Here is a 21,241-nt window from a genome sequence, read left to right as displayed (position 1 = left end):
CCGCTAAGGTGGCTTTCACACTTTCGAGGTGGTAGGTCTTTCCACCGGGGTGGTAGCTTTCACACATCCCAGGGGATAGCCCTTTCTATCATTAGGGCATAACTAGTATTCGACTTATAAGAGTAGCTTCATACATCATAAGTGGTAGCTCTTTCCACCCAACAAGCACAACTAAACAACAAAACTATTTTGTTCTTTCTTTTCATTTTTCCATCATTTTTCATTTTTTTTGAACTGACACAAGAAACAACAAAAACTAGTCCCTTATACATCAAACATGAGTTTCCAATAAGGTTCAAAGGGTGAGTAGTGCAACAAGTGTCAATCAGGCAAAAATTCCTCGAAATTCAAGCAAAAACTAGAGCATGAAAACATTCAATGTTAAAAATTTTCCTAAACTCAAGAATACAATCAATGCAACTAAGGTGAACTGCCATTGGCTATGCGAGCATGTATATCAATCAAAACTAGTACAAAAGAGATGCGTGCGCTATGAAACTCCCCCCCCCCCACACACTTAAGTTGCACATTATCCCCAATGTACACATGCAAGCTCATTCATAATGTAACTCAATTAGATTCAGATGTGGGAGAAGCAAGTGAAACAATACTCCCCTGACTCCTAGTGTTGCATATGATGGAGCTAAGTCCTTGGGAGTGTTGTTCCAATGGGGCATGAAGCTCACACGGCCAAGTGCTGAAACACCTTGGTCGTGTCCATGACAAAGTCTCAATTCCCATGATGACAAGACCATCTGCACTCATACACGAGAGGGTTTAGTGAAGCTCAATGAAAACAAAAATAACTCGAGTATATAAAAGATAAGACGATGAATACAACTCAAGATACGAAATGAAAATAAACTCAGAAGGATAGTCCTTTCTAAGTATACAAGTCCAAAATAAAATGCGGAAATAAAAGACGAGGAAAATAAAATCAAGTGTCGATGTCGTGCTCTGGATCCTCTGCTATTGCTGGTGCTAGATCAAAGGGTGCTGGTAGAGATGATGAAGGAGATGTTGGCGGAGCTGAGGGAGCCGGAGGAGTCCTTGGCAACAGGACAAATGATGAGCCAACGTCTCGCTCTAAGATCTGCTGTAAGGTGTCAAACTCTGTATACTATGCGGCCTACGTAGCCCTAATATTGGCAATCCTTGCTCGGGCCTCCGCTACCTCTGTCCGTATCACCCCCACAGGGCTCTCGAGCCTCTCAAAGCGATCCGGGGCTCTAGATGGTGAAAACATGCGCACGGGGGGTGGGCCCTCTGTTACCGGAGGTACCTCGGTCTCCATAGGTGCTGACTGAGGCTTGGGGGCAGGCTAGGAAGCCTTGGCATCATCACCCTCCTCCTCGGCTATCTTTGGAGCCGGTAGAACCAGAGCATAAACCCTCGTCCGAACCCTACGAACCATGCCCATCAATCTCATCGTCTCCAGGCTCAAGGGCGCAGGTATACTCGTCTACTCGGCCCCTCGAATCGCGCCCAAGAGACCCATACTCATAGCTAATCTCGTAAAGTATGGACCGGAGAAGATTGCTCCCAATCTGGTATACTGGCCTTGATGTCGTATGTACTCAGCGACGATGTGCCCTAGATGGATCGGTGTGCACTGCATCATCGAATACAAGTACAGAAGCTCATGTCGACTCAGAACGCCAGTGCTATCACCACGGCCATTTATCGACCTGCTCATGATGGCATGTAGATATCGGTACGCAAGTCGGGAAAAGCACATGGCCTTGGACACCCCCGGCTCATACTGGGCCTGACCACATAATGCTCTGTAATCTCTCTATGGGGTAAGAGCTCCAGGATAATCCGTCGGTAACTAGAGTAATCCTCAGTGTCTATATATAACTCCTCGTACAAGCCGAGCTGAACTGAAAACTATGTGATACTCAAATTATAGTGATGTCCAAGTGATCTGAACTGAACTATGTCGAGGTCGTCGAATCTTACATATGATCTATCGAACTCGAACGACGACAGAACCTCTATTGTAAGCTCTCGGATGGCTGGCTCTCTAATCGATAATAACTGCCTCCAACCACCTACTGAAATAAGATCCTCGACATCATCAGCGAAATCATCCCCTTGATGCAAATATCTCGATATACTTGTGTCCAAGAACCGAGTCTGTCCGAATTAAAGTCTCGACAGACCCTCAAAACGAACCTGATGCTCAGGGATAGTGAATCTCATGCTCTCGGACATGGGGGACGACTCTCGCGATCGCTTATCAGCTTGCTTCTTTGACATGGGTGCCATAGTCTGCAAAAGTTGAAAGAGAATTGATCAAACAAGTTAATTCAACATAGCTGCAGAAATCCACACGGTCATGCGGATTTTTTGCACGCCCTTATGGATCCACGGGCCGTAAACAATCGCACAGCCGCGCATTAAACTCCACAAATGCACCATTACAAAGCTTTTACTTCATTCTAAAAATAAATAATCATTTTAATTGAAGAAACGAAGCATTATTGACTAATTTCATCGATTAAAATCATGAATTTGGGAAGGAAATCAAAGATGGGCTTACCGTCGACTTGAGATTAGAAAGCTTTGAAAACGGCCGGAAAACCAAGTAAAATTCTTCCAAATTGGTGATATGAGGTCGGGAAACAATGTAGAAGTGCTCTCAGACCACCGGAGGATATTAGAATAAAGAGGAACAATAATCCTTTTAAAATGACTCGCGCCTCTTGGAGTTTTGTACATCCGCACGGGCGTGTGGAAATTACACACACCCATGTACCTCCACAGGAAAGCTTCACAGGGGCAGGTGCACGCCCTTGTGTGCTCTCGGGAAGACACTCACTGTCTCTGAACGCAAATACATGGGCGTGTGATAAATACCCACACCCGTGCGCCCGACTCACAGGGGCAGCTGCACGCTCCTGTGGCTGCTCTGGACATCCGAGAAAAATTGCTAAGTGTTCCACACACCCATGTGGAAATTCCACATGGGCGTGGGCATTTACAAGCCCAACTCATAGGGGCAGCCGTACGACCTTGTGTCTTCTCGGGATGGGGAGAGCTCCTCTGTAGAGATTTGCATGGACGTGTGGAAATTACCCACGCCCGTGCGATGTTCACAAGGTCGCCCACAGGGGCGAGTCCACGCCCCTGTGTGCTTTTGGGAAAGTCTACCAATCTCTGCAGCACTTCACACGCCCATGTGGAAATTACCCACAGGCGTGCGAGGATCGCATGGTCGTCCACAGGTGTGAGTCCATGCCCCTGTACTTTCTCTGGATGAGCTCGCAATACAAAACCACGGGCGTGTGTTAATTCCACACACTCATAGATGAAATTTGCCCTCTTACCCATGGCTTGGAAACATGATGAGTAAAATCTCTTGAGGATAGAGGGTGAATTGTCGGGCTTGAGACTGCCTTGAAATGATTCACCCAAATTGTTTGGTTTACGCACGTCTCCAATAGTCTTGGAGCTTTTCCGGTGGCGTCTCCTAGCCCTCTTTAGTCTCCAGAGCACCTTCTTCAAGATCCCCGGGGTAGATGGTACTTCTTCCGTCGAACAAAGCATCATGATCTCTTCATTGTCCTCCTCTTGGTCGAACAAGCCTTCGTATGGATCCGGATTGAACATCTCCTATATGTATTCATCAACAATCTCATCAGTAGCATCTAGAAAGTATAAAGTATCATCAAAATCAAGTGAATGCCGCATGGCTTCAGCAAGGCGGTATGTGAGCTTGTCATCTCCAACTCTCAAAGTTAGCTCTCCGCCGTCCATGTAAATCAATGCCTTGGAAGTCCGCAAAAACGGCCTCCCAAGTATCGATGGTTCATCCGCATCCTCATCGATGTCTAGCACTATGAAGTCAACCGAAAAAATGTACTTCTCCACCTTAACAAGCACGTCCTCGATGATACCTCTCGGATGTCTCACCGTTTGGTTCGCTAGTTGCAAAGTCATCCGAGTAGGTCTAGGCTCGCCCAAGCCTAGCTTTTGAAAGAAGGTGTATGGCATAACGTTGACACTACCCCTGAATCCGCCAATGCAATTTCTTCACCTAGATTGCCGATATTACATGGAATGATGAAGCTCCCCGGGTCTTTCTTCTTGTTCGGCATGTTCTTTTGCAAGACCGCCGAGCAAGACACATCTAAGATCACTGAAGCACTCTCCTCCAACTTCCTCTTGTTGGTCAACAAGTCCTTCAAGAATTTGGCATACTTAGGCATTTGGGCCAATGCCTCAACAAAAGGAATATTGATGTGGAGTTTCTTGTACAAACTCAAGAACTTCTTGTATTGTTCATCCCCTTGGTCATTCTTCAATCTAGAGGGATAAGGGATCCTTGGCTTGAAAGGTGGAGGTGCCACCTCCTTCTCTTTGGTTTTTCCCTCTTCGACCTTTATAACCTCGGGTGCATGTTCATTTGACTTCTCACTAGGAAGCCTACTGTCGACCTCAAGACCACTTCTCAAAGTGATCGCCTTCACATGCTCTCTAGGGTTGGTCTCGGTATTGCTCGACAAACTTTCATGTGGCCTTTTCGATAAGGACTTCGCAATCTGCCCCAGTTGATTTTCAAGAATATGTAAGGAGGCGGTATGGTTGCGAAGTGTAGCCTCAACTAATTCAAACCTTGTATTTGATGATTGCACAAACCTAGTTAAGGCCTTTTCCAAATCCGTCATTCGAGCAGCAAAACCTGAAACTTTGTTTTCCACATTTGGGCCTTGTTGTTGGAAACTCGGTGGCCCCATGGCCTTTTGTGGACCTTGGTTGCTCCACGAGAAATTGGGATGATTCTTCCAACCTGTATTGTAGGTGTTGTTGTATGGGTTCCCTTGAGTCCTCATGCTATTACCTACAAAATCAACGTTCTCAACCGAAGATGCATCACCAAAAGATATCGGGTTAATCGGAGGGAGCATATCCTCCACCACACCCAGTGCAAGTAATCACGGCCGCTACTCTATTTGAAGTTAGAAGATCTAACTTCTTACTCAGTGATTCCACTTGAGCAGCCAACGAAGTCACTGCATCTATCTCATTGAGACCGGCCATCTTTTTCTTCTCCCTGGCATTCCATTCGTAGCTGTTTAACCCCATCTCTTCAATTAATTGAAGGACTTCACCGGGTGTCTTGCTACCTAAGGTACCTCCTATTGTCACATCCAAGAGTTGCTGTGTACTCGGATTCAGACCATTGTAAAAGGTCTGAACAATCATCCACTCCGGAAATCCGTGTTGCGGGCATTTTCTCAAGAGCTCCTTGAACCTTTCTCACGTCTCAAATAGAGACTCCAATTCCAATTGTACAAAGGATGAGATCTCATTCCTAAGATTTGCAAATTTTTCGGGAGGGAAATAACGGCCAAGAAAAGCTTCTACCATCTCCTCCCGTGTGGTAATTGATGCTCTAGGTAATTAGTGTAGCCACTGCTTCGCTCTCCCTTTCAAGGAAAATGGGAAGGCCCTCAACTTGATGGCATCATCCGTTACCCCATTTATCTTCAGCATATCACACACCTCGAGAAAGTTCTCTATATGATTGTTTGGATCCTCATCGGCAAAACCATTGAACTGCACAGATTGCTGCAACATATGGATGAATGCCGGCTTCAGCTCGAAGTTCTGATCTATAATCGGGGGACGTACAATGCTCGATTGTGTCCCTAATACTAAAGGTCTGGCATAATTGGATAATGTCCACTACTGCTCATTCTGTTCTGCCATGTTTTCAGATTCTTCTACTTCCAAATCAGCTAGATTGGACTGTTCTTGCATAGGTTCTTTCCCTTTTCTTCTAAGTGTACGTTCAAGCTCGGGATCTCCTTCAATTAATATGGAAGGATTCCCTCAGGTCATAACCTAGAGCTGCACCAAAAAAAAGGAAACAAAAATCAGAATGATGATAGAATAAGAAAATATGAAATAGAATGAATAAATGAATAGCTAAGAAAAAATAAGTGCAAAGTATCTCTAAACGCCTACTCCCTTGCAACGGCTCCAAAAACTTGACACGTCTGATTATGCGTGTACACCGTAAGTGCACGGGTGTCGAAGTAATAATCCCATATTAGTGGGTATCGTATCCATAGAAAAGTAGGGAATAAAGACACTTAAAATGTTTCTTAACTAATATGGAAGATAAATAGTGATATGTGTGACAAGATTCAATTCTCAAGAGTAAAACCAACAAGAAAGAGAGCACAAGTAAAGGAGAAGGTAAGGCAATTGATAAAGATGGGGTACCCGGGTATTGTTGTGCCTGGGACAATCGTTTCAAGAGCAAGAAACCTTTATTATGCTTCCTAATTAATAAAATAGTGAGTCGTGGAAATCCTTAATTGCATAGTCCCAGATCTAAGGTCAACCATGCTGAACTCTGTACATGTCCCGGAGGAGAAATCGAACAATCTCAACACCTCACACTCGTATAGAATTACAATGAGTTTTAGGGACTCCAAATGATAAATCCTATACCTATGTATAGACCTAACCCTTTGGTCCAGGTGAAAGATCCCTAGCCACAATTAAGCCCTAGATGCTAAAATCACTTCAACGCTTCACTCAGTTGCACTCGCAACTAAGCCCCAGCAGAAGGTCATCCCTTAGCCCATTCACTCTACTATGACCGCAAAGAACTCTTGGAACGTGGAGGTAGGATAGATCACACTAGAGGGGAAAGGGGACGCTCCGCTACCTCTCGACTCACCCTCTCAACCCTCTCTAATCTAGCTTTATCTAACTCTCATGGTGTGTCACTCACTCACAAGAGTTACCAAGAAGAACTCTGAACCCTAGTGTCATACTAGGGGAGTATTCATACAATCAAGCATACAAGATTGGAACTCACAATAAACATCAATTAATTGAAAGCATAACAAAGAGATTTAATGATACGAATACATCCTAGGGTTTACAAATACCCAAGTACCCACTAGGGGTTTAGCTCTCCATGGAGCTAGATACAATCAATGAAATCGAATATAAAAAGAAAACATCCATAGAAAACCCCCTCATTAGTCATGTGATGGTCTTGTGGAGAGTCCTCTACTCGTCGCAAGGGTCCTTTTGTCCGGCCTAGGATACGGATCAGTGTCGACGAAAGCTCACCCACTAACCTTCTTCCAAATGACGCGCGATGTCAGAGCCGTAGAATCTCTCCAAAGCCCTAGCCAATACCTCTCAAAACCCTAGCCGCATCCCTCTCTCAAGTTGGGGAAAAGATGGAGAAAAGAATGCTGAAATCGGCTTTTAAAGTGCTGGAATCGTTAATCCACACGCCCGTGTGAGCGCCCCTGTGTATTTTTCACAAGGGCATGTGGAATTTCCACACGCTCGTGTGGATTCTCTGTTTTTCTATTTTCTCTGTCGGTTGTGAACAGTGCTGGTACAATATTTTTGCTACATATTTTCTACTGTACCTACTACAATACCGGCCCGAAATACTCCCGAATCCATGCTTTCATCGAGGTAACGCAAACGAGCATACGTTTACGTCATGGATCGCTTTGCTTCTTCAATAACGGACATGTTGGTAGAGATCTTGTTCTATATGCACAAGTCGGAATGCTTGAATTTCACTACCCTTGTGCCCCTCCAAATGGTTATACTAACTTGAATACGAGGAAGTTGGCACACATTCCCGCATCTCAAACCCGACCTGTGTCTTCGCGTTTAGATCTTAGCAAGATTTCCTCCAAATTGGTACATTTACGACCCACATTGGCTTCTTTCTTTCATATTCGGCTTCACAACCCTACCTGCATGAAAGTAACATAACTGCACACATATTAGCTTTAAAACCCAATAAAAGTAATGGTCAACACAAGGAAAGAACATTTTGTATGCTTATCGCACAAGCACTTATCAGCCTTTATTATGCTTTCCTCGATTAATGTTTCTAATTGTGCTCTAATCTTGAATGCTTGTTGATTGATATCTCTCTTAGAGTGCCACTAGGGTTGAGACACCATCTTAGTAACCTTTGTGGATGAGCGACACACCATGAGAGTTGGACAAAATAAGGTTGGAGAGGGTCAAAAGGGTGGTCGAGAGGTAGCGGAGTGTCCCCTTTTCCCTCTGATGTGATTTATCTTACCGCCACATTCCAAGAGTACTTTGAGGTCATAGTAGAGTGAATGGGCTAAGGGATGAGCTCCTCTGGGGCTTAGTTGCACAGGCAACGGAGTGAAGCGTTGAAGTGACTTTAGCACCTAGGGCTTAATTGTGACTAGGGATCTTTCACCTGGACCTAAGGGTTAGATCTATACATTGGAATAGGGTTTATCACTTGGAATCCCTAGAGAATCTTGCAACTCTACACAGTGGGAGGTGTTGAGATTGATCGATTTCTCCGCTAGGACATAGTGTAGAGTTAGTTACGGTTGACCTTAGGTTTGGGACCGTGTGTTTAAGGATTTTCACGACTCATTAAGCATCAATTAGGAGACATAATATTTGGTCTTGCACTTGAAGCATTAGTCCTAGGGTGAGCATTGTCCGAGTACCCCACTTCTATCGATTGTCTTTCCTCTTATTTTAACGTGCCTCTCTTTCTTATTTCTTTTAGTCTTTTCATATCAATCTTATTCACACCATCATTTATTCATTCTCATCCTAGTGAAATAACAGTTGCAAAGAGTTCATCCTTTAGCACTTCACTCTATTGTGACCGCAAAGAACTCTAGGAAATGGAGGTAGTATAAATCACACCGGAGGGGAAAGGGGACGCTCCGCTACCTCTCGACTCACCCTCTCAACCCTCTCCAATCTAGCATTGTCTAACCCTCATGATGTGTCACTCATCCACAAAGGCTACTAAGATGGACTCTTAACCCTAGTGTCACTCTAAGGGAAAAATCATTCAACAAGCATTCAAGATTGGAACTCAATTAAAGACATCAATTAAGGAAAGCATAATAAAAGGTCAATGAAACAATAACATCCTTGAGTTTACTAAATCCAAGTACCTAGTAGGTGGTTTAGCTCTCCATGGAGCACAATACAATCAACAATGTAATCAAAAGTAAAAACAAGTGTTCCATAAGAAAACGCCATCGGTATTCGTGTTGATGGTCTTGTGGAGTGGCCTCGTCCTCTTCAAAGGTCCTCTTGTCAAGCCTAGGGCACAGCTCGCCAAATCGGTGTCGACGAAAGCTTCCCCAATAACTATCTTTCAAGAGAATCTGGTGTCCAAGCCAGAGAACCACTCCAAAAGCCTTGCCAAAACCCCTCTAAACCCTAGCCGCCAGCCTCTCAGAAGATGGAGAAAAGATGGGAAAAATGATGCTGAAATCAGGCCGAAAAACGGCTTTAAATAAACTGGAATCAGGCATCCACAACAATGTTATCAAAACCGGCCCGGACATCGACCCAGTGTAGGCTTCGGGTCTCGGGTCAACTGGTTCAACCGCCGGGTCATTCGGGTCAATCGTCGGGTTAATAAAATTATTTTTTTAAATATTATTTTTTTAAAAATTATAAATTAGTTTTTTTAATTCTATAATAATATATAACATTTATTTATTATTTGTTATCAAATAAATAATTTGAAGGGACAAAAAAATAAATTGTAAAAAAATACATGACAAGCATAAAAGTTAAAAACCGATACATAATAAAAATTTCAAAAATTCAAGCTCTACATGACATAACGAGACTCAACCTAATATCAAACTCATTCAAATATTCCATACATAACAAAACACAACACAATATCATATGAATCCATAGTGAAATTTCAAATTTAATCAAACCAACTCAATCCAATACATAACAAAAAGTTACAAAAAAATTAAAGGATGAAAATGTCATTTTTATAAACAAGCATTAACCCGCCCGGGTCATTGAAACCCGGCCGGGTCACCAGGTTTGGCCGGGTCACACCGGGTTGATCACATGTCCGGTCTAATTAGAGACCCGGACCGGTTTAGTCACCGGGTCACCGGGTCGACCGGTCGAACCGCCGGGCCGGTCCGGGTTTGATAACACTGATCCACAAGGGCCTGTGGATTTTCCACACGCCCCTAAGGAATTTCCACATGTGCGTGTGGAATTTTCACACGCCCATGTGTATTCTCTCGAAATTTCGATTTTTCGGTCGGTACATGTGAATCGCTACTGAAAGACATTGTTATGCCGATTTGCTGCGATAACCCGACTCACGATGAATAACGCCAAAAACACTCCTGAATCCACTTTTCATCAAGGTAACATAAACGGGCACACGTTTATGCTGTAGATCGTATCGCTTCTCCAATAAACAGGTTCATTGGTGAAAGTCTTGCTATCATTGCACAAGTTGGAATACGCAAATGTAACTGACTTCGTGCCCCTCCAACTCATTATAATGGCTTAAATACATGGAGGTTGGCACACATTCACGTATCTTAAAGCCCCACTTGCGTCATCGCGTTTGTTGCTTCCAAGATTTCACCAAATAGTGCGTTCACAATCTACTTTCGGCTTCTTTCCTTAATACTTCGCTTCACAACCATACATACACAAAAGAATACAAATACACATGTATTAATGCTTAAACCTGATAAAAGTCATACTCATCATAAAGGAAAGAATACTTCACATTCTTAACACACAAGTGATTGCTTCCCGCAAGTATACGGGATCGCCAAGTAATACCTCGTGCGAAGACACGAGGATCGTATTCCACCGGGGCTAAGAATCTCCTATTACTCCTTCTCGAGCTATTATCTAGCCTAAGATCTCAAGTGATGGAATTTACTTTACTAGATGCAATTAAAACTAAAACAAGATTATCAACAAGTTAGAGAGAACAAGCAATGAGCAAGCAAGAACTTCAATGTAATGCAAAGGCCTATAGATGTGGATCGGATCCCCTTGAGGGGTTATCATGAAACATGGATGATGATTAAAAGATGCAAGGGTAAAGTGGACCAAGAGATTTCTAGATTAGAACAACCCCAATTTCTTGGCGATTGAACCCTAATCCCATACGAACATAGATAGGAATTTCTTCCAAATCCACATTCCTACGATTGCATTAAGCATAAGGAAATCTCAAATAGGAGCAAACCTACTCTTCTTCGGCTTAACTTAACATGGAGGGCTACCAACACCCAATTTCTCGGCGTGATGATACAAGTATCCCCTTCTAATTGATTCATGATCTAATACATACGAGCAAATCACATCTACATGCATCACTCAAAAAAGAGCTACGGATTTCTCCTTAGTGTAGCACTTAGCATGAAAACAATGGATTAAATCTCAAAATTACCCAAGCATGGAATTAACAAGTAATCATCCAAAATACATGATAAAACCCCCCAAGGTTCACCAACACCAGGTGGCCTTGGGGGTCTAGTGTGTCATCATCCCACAACAAGCAATACAATCAAGTGAAACACAAAAGAAAAGCATAAATGGCACTTCCTAGATGAAATAGTGGAGGAGGAGGTAGAAAATGTGCCGAATGATGCTTTCCCCACCAAAGGAATGCCGAATGACGCTTCCTCTAGCCGCGGGTCTCCTTCCTTCAAATCGTGGTAGATCTCCCCTTGAATGATGTTGCCTTCTTGCCTTGAGAGTCTTGGACCTTGGCCTTGAATGATCTCTTAGCTTCCTTGCCCTTCTTCTCCTTCCCAAGGTCACCCAAAGCCTCTCAAGTGGTCTCTCAAAATATGCCCAGAAAAAGTCCCTTGTTCAACCCTAAAAGTCAGTATTTATACCCCCCATAACATACGTGCCATATAGGGGTCGTATGGGGGTCGTATACCACTCAAAAATCCCAGATTCATGTTTCATACGGGGTGCGTATGGCCTCCATACGGCCCTGTATGCTGGGTAGTATGGATATTTGGGCAGACAACTCCAAATCATTCCGCTGCTACAGTGCATATGGCCCCCTATACTGGGTAGTATGGGGGTTGTATGAAATTCCTGTTTTCTTCTCTTTTCGCCTAAATGATATCTTCTTGTTCTCCATGGCTTCCTTATGCCCTACAAAGCAAATAATAGACAATTAAGCACAAAACGGACATCAAACCTCACAAAATACATGCAAAGTGAATACTATATATATATACGAAAACACCTACATTTAGACACTTATCAAATATCCCCACACATAAGCGTTGCTTGTCCCCAACCAAACAACTCATGAAAAACCAAGAGACTAAAAAGTGACTAAATACATTACCTCTGGTATCAAGCAAATATAAGACTCCAAAAGCAATGGACAATGATACATAGATGTTGAGTTATAGTTAATAAGAATACTAAAAATATCCTGTCTCACCCCTTATATGTCTGTGCCGTGTAAGTGAATCTTATATCTCATTTGCCCTGATCTGGTCTAGCCTAAGGACTTCAATCAGTATAGCTCTAGATGCAAATCACTCCACTTACAAAGAATACTAAGTCTTAAACTACTAAGTGCTACTTCAATGGCCAAGTAAGATCCTTCTAATTCTAAAGCTCGAAACTAAATCCACTTTCTTCTAAAAACTTTTGGTAGGTACTCAAAAATATCACTAGGGTTTTTATTTTCATTTCATCATTCATTTCTTTTTTTTTCTGAGTCCGACTAACTTAGACTACACCAACATCATTTTGAAATCTTTCTGGAGGGTACACATGTTGGTTAGGCACAAGAGCCACCCAACTACTCAATTACAGTCTACATAGACGCATTCATGCTTCAATAGCAAAAGAATACTGACAAAGACCCAAATTTTTCACAATCACCCTATATCACATCTTCATAGTACTCTACATGATACAAAACTAGGATTAGCTCAATAAGACTTAGAAGTTCTTAAGAAAAAACATTAAAGGATAGAACTTAGTGTTCTAAGGCCAAGTACTCAAAGTAGTGTGTTATGCATACAAGAGAGTTAGAGTGGTCATATTGGCTATTCCCAAGGCATCGACAAAAAATTCAGTGCACATGACAATACTAGGGGTAAAACAGGATTCAATAAAGCATAGAAACAAGTAACTCACATCAATCATTAATCTAAGCTAAAAGAATCTTACAAGAATGAACAAAGCCATCATAGGTAACACTAGCATGTTAACAATGGTCTTAATACATGAAATACACCCATCCCCACACTTAGTGTTGTACATTTCCCTCAATGTACACTAATCATGAAAAGACATGCAAGATGAAGCAATGCAAATAATAGAGGAGGGTGAAAACAAACTTCCCCGGTTCAACTTGTGCTCGTCGTGAGGTATGACTCGACAAAAGGTGTGGTGAGCAATACATGTCTCTTCTGACCTCCATTAAAAACTAGGAAAACTCACCAAATTCCCTCAATGCCCTGTGAGGCAAAAACGGGATATCATCATTCCACAAAAATTTACCAATACAAACACAAGGGAGAAACTAGGGAGTAGCCAACAAAACACATAAATGAAAAGAAAATAAAGTTTGACACCACAAGTCGGTAGGGTAAGAACCATGCCAACTCAACAAAATAAAAATCACAAAACAAAGCAAACTAAAGTAAATGATAGCACAATGTTCCAAATGGTTTTGTCTTCAATCTATCATATCTCTCTCGATGATGGGCTAACTTGAAGACGGGTTCATCGGGTGTAGATAAGGGTGTGGTGGTTCTTGGGCGCTTGGAGGTGAGTCTTTTAGTGTGAGGCATCCCTACAATGAAGACACACCTTGTTCAAGCTCATAGGGATACAAGATAAATCAAAATAAACTGCAAAAAGATAGAGGAAATGAATGTAAAATCGAATTTTTGAGGTCACACGGCCGTATGGGGGTCGTATGGTCACTATTCATTCTGCAAGTGTTTCCCCTATATTCATAGAATCAAAATATTTTTACATAAATTTGAATGAAATTCATCCATGATATTCACATCATCCAAACCAAGCAAAATGCTAAAGAAATCCCACCCAAAATCTCCAAGAATGCCCAAGAAATGAAAAAGATAAAACAAGGGCATTGAAAAAGCATACCGACAAAATCTTGAGAAAACAAGCTTTAAACTGGAGGGAAACCAATAGATCAAAGTCTCTAATGGATTAGGAGAGGTTTTAGGAGGAAAAATGAGAAGATTTGGCCAAGAAATGAGGGAGAAAGAAGAGAGAAATTTGGTGGAAAGATGAGAGAAAAGAGAGAGTGGAAGAGAGAGAGAGAGAGAGTGGCGGGGTTATAAAGGGGCCGGCCCATACGGCCCCTATACAGGCCCCGTATGGGGGCTGTATGGGGTCAAGAAGCCCCTCTTGGCTGAGAAATCTGGCCATCTCAGACGTCCCTGTATGGGGGCCGTCTGGGACCCGTCTGAGATGGCACAAAGCCTCTGAATTGCTGTGTTCATCTCAGACGACCCCCATACTCTCCATTATGGCCGTATAGCTTTTAAAAACCTTCAAAACTTTGAAAAACTTGCTCCTAATCATGTAAAAATGGTATGGCAAGGTCAAAGACTTCTCCAAAAATGAATGAAATGAATAAAATGACGATCTAGCAAATGAATTAACACCTAAACATGAGTTTCTCAAGGAGTTTCACAAATGCACCACAATTTAAAATGATGAGAAGAATGTGCCAAGTGTGTGAGCATGAACTTATTCAAAAACAAACAAATCTAAGAAATACGAAAAGTGAAATGAACTATGATCTAAAAATACAAAAAAGGTAAGAAAATACCCCCGAATGCTTGGGTTGCCTCCCAAGAAGCGCTTGTTTAATGTCACGAGCCTGGAAAATGTCATTACCTACCTCATGGGGGTTCAAAGAGTTTGAAGCCACCCCCAATTTCCCTAGTAGTGTTGTTTCTTCCCGGTAAATTCAGTGACAACATTGAAAAGACCTCGAATTGTTCATGAGTAGAGATGGGGTGAAAAATTTACCTTTCCCCCTTGAGATGTGGGGTGATGAAGCTTGGTACCTTTCTTTTTCTCCAATGAATCTCCCTCCACACTTTCTTCATAAATGATTCTTTTTTCTCTTTTTCCTTACCATTGGTACATGATACCTTTTCTTTTCGTTGCTTCAAGTTGTGAATTTGAGGATGGTAGTGAGGTTCGTCTTGTTCTTCATTCTCCAACTCTCCTAAATACTCATCCAACAGGTTGATCGAGAGCACCTCCTGCACACAATCAAAAATCAACCTATCAGTTTCATCAATGAAGTAAAGTGTGTCATCATGATCTAAAGAATGTTTCATGGCAACCAATAAAATGTACACAATTTCTTCTTCTCCGACTCTTAGCATTAACTTCCCTCCTTTCAAATCAATTAGGGCACCCAAGGTGCTGAGGAATGGTCAGTGAAGAATCTGTGGTATCTCCACATTCTCATCTATTTCCATGATGACAAAATCCACAAGAAAAACAAATTTGTCTACTCGGACAATCACATCTTCAACAATCCCATGAGGTTTCCTTGTTGATCGATCCACCAATTGTAAGGTCATCCTCGTGGGCCTTAACTCATCCAAACCAAATTTCAAATACATGGTGTAGGGCATGATGTTTATGCTAGCCCCCGAGTCCGCTAGAGCATTTTCTTGGACTCCACCTTCAAGCATGCACAAGATAATAAAGCTTCCCGGATCTTTCAACTTTTGTGGGAGCTTCTTTTCTAGAATGGCTGAGCAATTCCCCATAAGTGCAACTATGCCCTCTTCCTCCAACTTTCTCTTATTTGTGAGGAGCTCTTTTAAAAACTTGGCATATTTCGGTATTTGAGTCAATACTTCAACTATCGGGATGTTCAAATGGAGTTGTTTAAAGATGTTGATGAATTTTCTAAAGTTAACATCCTCCTTGTCATGCTTCAATCTGGTTGGATAAGGGATTGGAGGCTTGTACTTGGATGATTTTGTTGGTCCTTGTTGTTGGGGCTTGTCGTTCTTTCCTTGATTTTTGTCTTCACTGTTTTCTTCAACTAGCTTGGGGTCTTCCCCGGAGTCTACCCCACTTTTCTTGACACTTGGGTCAACTTCGACCCTTGTCTCCACTTGCCTCCCGCTTTTAAAAGCAATGGCCTTCAAGTGCTCCCTTGGATTGTCTTCTGTGTTACTTGGAAGACACCTTAGAAGACTTTCAGAATTTGCCTTCGCGAGTTCCCCTACTTGATGCTCAAGTGACTTTACCGAAGCTTGGAGGTTTCTCAAGACAAAACCTATCTCACTGAACTGTTCAGTGTGCTGAGTGAGCTGAGCATTCACCTTGCCAAATTGTGCATCCGTACTACTAGTTAAGATATTGAACCTGTCATTAGTACTGAGCATGAACTTGGCAAGGACCTCTTCAGTTGTAAATTTCTTCTCAAAGGCCGGTTGTTGAAATAGAGATCCTTGAGGTGGTGCACCTCTTTGTTGTTAGCCTTGGTTCCATGAAAAATTTGGGTGGTTCTTCTATCCTGGATTGTAAGTTGAGCTGTACGGGTTCCCTTGATTTCGTTGCCCCCCAATATTGTCAACATTCTCAATGGAAGCAACAGAGGAGCTAGCAATAGGACATTGGGCCACACCATGCCCACCACAGCAAGTGTAACAACTCAACACTAATTCTGGCCTCGAACTACTACCCATAAGAAGATCAAGCTTTTGAGTTAACACATCAACCTTTGCAGCCAAGGCATCATTGCTACTCACTTCATAAAGCCCAGTAGTGTTTTGTGAAGATCCTCTTGAGGCCCAATGTGATTCATTGCTTGCCATAGACTCAAGTAATTGCTCGGCCTCATCGAGATACTTGTTGCTAAGGGAACCACCCGCTGCGGCATCAACAAATTGGCGTGTAGCATAATTCAGCCCATTGTAAATAATTTGTACTCACATCCATGAAGCAAAACCATGATGGGGGCACCTTCGAAGGAGATCCTTAAATCTTTCATAGTCTTCAAACAATGTTTCGGACTCCCCTTGTTTAAAGGCTGAAATTTCTTGTCTTAACTTGGGTGCTTTGCTTAGCGGAAAATACCTCCCAAGGAACTTCTCAACAGTAACCTTCCATGTTTTTATAGACCCAGGAGATAATGATGTAAGCAATTAATATGCCCCATCTCTCCAACTGAATGGAAATAGCCTCAAACAGATAGCATCGTCCGACACCCCATTAATCTTGAATGTAGAGCAAATTTGGAGGAACCGGGAAAAGTGGTCATGTGCATCTTCATTTGCAAGACCATTGAATTGAACCAAGTTCTGGACAATGCCGATTGTACTTGCTTTATTTTCAAAATTGTTTGATGCCACGGATAGTGCTTGAACACTAAACTCATCACCCGTGAATTGTGGTATTTCATATTCGGATAGAATGAGTCGCTCTTCGGCCATGATAGAAGACTCTTTATCCTCAATTTCAATGTTTTGTGTACCCGATCCTTCACCAACCTCTCTCAATCTCCGATGCAAAGTTCTTTCAATTTCACTATCCGGTGTAATCAAGGTCGATGGATTTGAATGTGTCATGCACAGTACCTTGCAAAACCAAGAAAAATGGTAGAAAGTTAAGATCAAAGGAAAAGAAAAATAACGAGAAGAACGAGTAAAGAATGAAATGGCTAGAGTAATAATCTAAAAGTTTCCTAGAATTCAATAAAGGTCCCTGGCAACAGCGCCAAAAACTTGATTGCTTCCCGCAAGTGTATGGGATCGCCAAGTAATACCTCGTGCGAAGACACAAGGATCGTATTCCACAGTGCTAAGGATCTCCTATTACTCCTTCCCGAGCTATTACCTAGCCTAAGATCTCAAGTGATGGAATTTACTTTACTAGATGCAATTAAAACTAAAACAAGATTATCAACAAGTTAGAGAGAACAAGCAATGAGCAAGCAAGAACTTCAATGTAATGCAAAGGCCTATAGATATGGATCGGATCCCCTTGAGGGGTTATCATGAAACATGGATGGTGATTAAAAGATGCAAGGGTAAAGTGGACCAAGAGATTTCTAGATTAGAACAACCCCAATTTCTTGGCGATTGAACCCTAATCCCATACGAACATAGATAGGAATTTCTTCCAAATCCACATTCCTACGATTGCATTAAGCATAAGGAAATCTCAAATAGGAGCAAACCTACTCTTCTTTGGCTTAACTTAACACGGAGGGCTACCAACACCCAATTTCTCGGCGTGATGATACAAGTATCCCCTTCTAATCCATTCATGATCTAATACATGCGAGCAAGTCACATCTACATGCATCACTCAGAAAAGAGCTACGGATTTCTCCTTAGTGTAGCACTTAGCATGAAAAAAATGGATTAAATCTCAAAATTACCCAAGCATAGAATTAATAAGTAATCATCCAAAATACATGATAAAACCCCCCAAGGTTCACCAATAAAAGGTGGCCTTGGGGGTCTAGTGTGTCATCATCCCACAACAAGTAATACAATCAAGTGAAACACAAAAGAAAAGCATAAATGACACTCCCTAGATGAAATAGTGGAGGAGGAGGTAGAAAATGTGTCGAATGACGCTTTCCCCTCTAAAGGAATGCCTAATGACGCTTCCTCTAGCCACGGGTCTCCTTCCTTCAAATCGTGGTAGATCTCCCCTTGAATGATGTTGTCTTCTTGCCTTAAGAGTCTTGGACCTTGGCCTTGAATGATCTCTTAGCTTCCTTGCCCTTCTTCTCCTTCCCAAGGTCGCCCAAAGCCTCTCAAGTGGTCTCTCAAAATATGGCCAGAAAAAGTCCCTTGTTCTGCCGTAAAAGTCAGTATTTATATCCCCCATGACATACAGGCCGTATAGGGGTCATATAGCACTCAAAACCCTATAATCGCGTTTCATACGGGGTGCATACGGCCTCCATACGGCCCTGTATACTGGGTAGTATAGAAATCTGGGTGACAAGATCCCCTTGCGTATATCCCGCAAGTGCACGGGTTTGTCAAAGTAATAATCCCGGGTGAGCGGGTATCGAATCCACAGGGAGTAGGGAGTAAAGACACTTAATTCGATTCTTAGCTATGTGGAATATCAACAATGATAAGTGTGACAATGATTCAATTCTCAACAATTAAAAGCAACAAGTAAGAGAGCAAAAGTAAGGAGGAGGCAAGGCAATCGATAAAGATGGGGTACTCGGATGATGCTTCACCTAGGATAATCGCTTCAAGTGCAAGAACTCTCTATTATGCTTCCTAATCAATGCAATGGTGAGTCATGGAAATCCTTACATACATAGTCCTAAATCTAAGGTCAACTATGCCTAACTCTATTCATGTCCTGGAGGAGAGATTAAATAATCTTTCAACCTCGCATTCGAATAAAGTTGCAATGAGCTCTAGGGATTGCAGGTGATAAATCTCTTTGTAATTATAGACCTAACCCTTTGGTCCAGACGGAAGGTCCCTAACCATAATTAAGCCCTAGATACTAAGATCCCCTCAACGCTTCACTCCGTTGCACGCGCAACTAAGCCCCAGCGGAGATTCATTCCTTAGACCATTCACTCTATTATAGCCGCAAAGAACTCAAGGAACGGAGGTAGAATCTATCATGTCGGAGGGGAAGGGGACGCTCCTGTACCTCTCGACTAACCCTCTCAACCCTCTCCAACCTAGCTTTGTCTAACGCTCGTGGTGTGTCACTCACTCACAAGTTTACCAACAAGAACTATCAACCCTAGTGTCACTCTAGGGGAAATGTTCATACAATCAAACATTCAAGGTTGGAACTCACAATAAACATCAATTTATTGAAAGCATAATAAAGAAGTTCAAAGAAACGAATACATCCTAGGGTTCACAATCACCCAAGTACCCACTAGGGGTTTAGCTCTCCATGGAGCTAAGTACAATCAAAGAAATTGAATGTAAAAGCAATGAATCCATAAAGAAACCCCCTCAATGGTTGTGTCGATGGTCTTGTGGAGAGTCCTTTACTCGTCGCAAGGGATCCTTTGTCTGGCCTAGGATACACCTCGCCGGATCGATGCCAATGAAAGCTCTCCCAATAACCTTCTTCCAAATGACGCGCGATGTCGGAGTGGTAGAACCTCCCAAAAACCTAGCCAATACCCCTCAAAACCCTAGCCGAAGCCCTCTCGCAAGTTGGGAAAAGATGGAGAAAAGAATACCAAAATCGGGACTGAATAGGCTTTAAATAGGGCTGGAATCGGGCGACTCCATGGGCGTGGACGGTACACGCGCCCGTGCGGAATTTCCACACGGCCGTGGATAATTTCCACACGCCCGTGTGGATTCTCTGTTTCTCTGATTTCTCAGCCGGCTGTGAACAGTGCTGCTACAGTATATGCTACAGTCTTCGACCTGAATAACTTCCCAATTCAATATTTTCATCGGGGTAACGCAAACGGGCACACGTTTACGTCGTGAATCACTTGCTTCTTCAATGATATACATGTTGGTCGAGCTCTCGTTCTTATGTGCATAAATTGGAATGCTCGAGTGTGACTGCCTTTGTGCCCCTCCAAATGGATGTGCTCACTCGAATGCTAGGAGGTTGGCACACACTCTAGCATCTCACACCTGACCTATGTCTTCGCGTTTGAACCTTAGCGAGATTTCCTACAAAATAGGTGCATTATGATCCATATTGGCTTCTTTCCTTCATAATTGGTTTCACAACCCTACCTGCATAAAAGTAACATAAAAACACACATATTAATGTAAAAACCCGAGAAAAGTAATGCTCAACATAAGGAAAGAATGCTTCGCATTCATATCACACAAGCACTTATCACTGGGCAGACAGCTCCAAATCATTCCGCTGCTACAGTGCATATGCCCCCATACTGGGTAGTATAGGGGTGGTATGAAATTCCTGTTTTCTTCTCTTTTCGCCTAAATGATATCTTCTTGTTCTCCATGGCTTCCTTATGCCCTACAAAGCAAATAATAGATGATTAAGCGCAAAACGGGCATCAAACCTCACAAAATACATGCAAAGTGAATACGATATATATACGAAAACACCTACATTTAGACACTTATCAACAAGCACTTACCACACTCATATGCCTTCAAGCACAACTTGCGTCTTCTCATGTGTCCACTTCAAGATTCCATCAACATAATACATTTGCAATCTACTTTGATTCCTTTCTTCTCTATTTGGCTCCACAACCTTATATGCGCAAAAGAACACAAAAGCACACTATTAGCAATAAAACCTTATGAAAGTAATGCTCATCATAAAAAAAAATACTTTGTATTTTTAGTACACAAGCACTTATCAATAACAATACTGCAAAAATCCACACGGTCGTGTGGAAATTTCACATGCCCATGTGGATCCAATGGGCGTGAAACCC

The 21,241-nt window shown here is 42.4% G+C and overlaps 2 non-coding genes across 2 annotated transcripts; both read left to right on the top strand.

Annotated features, from left to right (window-relative positions):
* Positions 1 to 5,221: 5,221 nt before the first annotated feature.
* Positions 5,222 to 5,328, top strand: LOC120259719. Its single transcript, XR_005536274.1, has one exon. It is a non-coding gene; the product is annotated as a small nucleolar RNA R71 (small nucleolar RNA).
* Positions 5,329 to 16,800: 11,472 nt separating this feature from the next.
* Positions 16,801 to 16,907, top strand: LOC120259742. The gene has a single exon (XR_005536295.1). It is a non-coding gene; the product is annotated as a small nucleolar RNA R71 (small nucleolar RNA).
* Positions 16,908 to 21,241: the final 4,334 nt, after the last annotated feature.

This window comes from Dioscorea cayenensis, chromosome 4 (assembly GCF_009730915.1).
Source record: "Dioscorea cayenensis subsp. rotundata cultivar TDr96_F1 chromosome 4, TDr96_F1_v2_PseudoChromosome.rev07_lg8_w22 25.fasta, whole genome shotgun sequence".
Classification (NCBI taxonomy): Eukaryota; Viridiplantae; Streptophyta; class Magnoliopsida; order Dioscoreales; family Dioscoreaceae; genus Dioscorea; species Dioscorea cayenensis.
Note: the sequence above shows the minus strand (reverse complement) of the source record. Positions and strands in the feature narration are given on the sequence as shown.